Genomic DNA, 1160 nt, shown 5'->3' with positions numbered 1-1160 from the left:
GGCCCCTGCATCCAGTTGCTAGGAGACCTAGCCCGGACTGACTCAGAGTTTCTGGAACCCTGGGGGTGAGTGTGCCAGCTTTGTGAGGTCATGAAGACCTGCTTTGAGGTGACTTTTTCCAGGCTTCTTTCCTCCTGGCCCCTCCTCTCCAGCTGGGCTCTGGGTCTCATATCCCCACACCTGCTTCAGGGGCCTTGATCCTTTTCCTACAACATCTAACCTCTCCTTCACAAGAGGTGAGTTTTCTCACGCTTTCCTGTGAACACTCACGAATGTCCCCCATCCTCCATCTCCTTTAACCCAAGCCCCACTTCTCTCCTTCCTTTCAGGGTCAAGGATTTGTCTCCATGAAAAGATTGGCCTCCAGTTGCTGTCTTCAGGTCCTCATGGACTTTCCTCCAACCAAGATCTGGTTTCAGATTCATTTTTCTTCCTTGGCCAGTAGCATCTGTGACTCCCAGTTTCCTGCATCCTGACTTCACTTCAGGGTGCAGAAAATAGTTCTGTGGGGGTGTCCTCTAGCTCGGTGCCCAAGCACCCACATACTGAGATGAGTAGGGATCGAGTCTCTTCTCTTGGGGTTGGTAGCTGAGCTGTCTGATCATAGGGCTGCCTCCACTGGTACCTTCCCAGGCCTCCTTATATTTTTCGGTTTGGGCCTTTCTGGCCAGAAGTGAAAGCTCCCAGGTTATAGCTCTTCCTTGTGTGGGGGAAGAAGTAAGAGCTCCCAAGCTTCCAGCATCTGCCACTTTAACCATCCAAAGGCATTATTCTTGTCAGACCCATGGCTCCATCAAGCTGCTTCTGTGACCCACCTTTGCTACCCTCATGGACATATTACTTCAGGGCCCTTGCTACCTTTCCTGCCACGAGGAAGAACTTGGTTAGGGCCACTTAGTTCCACTCCTGCAGATTACTAGGGACAAAGGGATGGGGAGGGGCGCCCTTCCTTCCCATGAGGCCCTCGGGCTCCTCGGGCAGCTCATGTCAACTTACCCATTCTCTTTTCAGCAACCCTCAAACTCTTGTTTATCTCCTGGAGGGTGTCCTTTTGCAATGTGTGGTTGCTTCGTCATGGATCTCTTTCCATCCTCGTTACCCTTGGCTGAAGCTTCTTGGCTTCTTTTTATTTCATCTCATTTCATTTCATTTTATTTTAT

Source organism: Phoca vitulina, unplaced genomic scaffold, assembly GCF_004348235.1.
Source record: "Phoca vitulina isolate PV1807 unplaced genomic scaffold, GSC_HSeal_1.0 scaffold53, whole genome shotgun sequence".
NCBI lineage: Eukaryota > Metazoa > Chordata > Mammalia > Carnivora > Phocidae > Phoca > Phoca vitulina.
The sequence above is the reverse complement of the archived record's forward strand: the minus strand, read 5'-3'. Positions refer to the sequence as shown.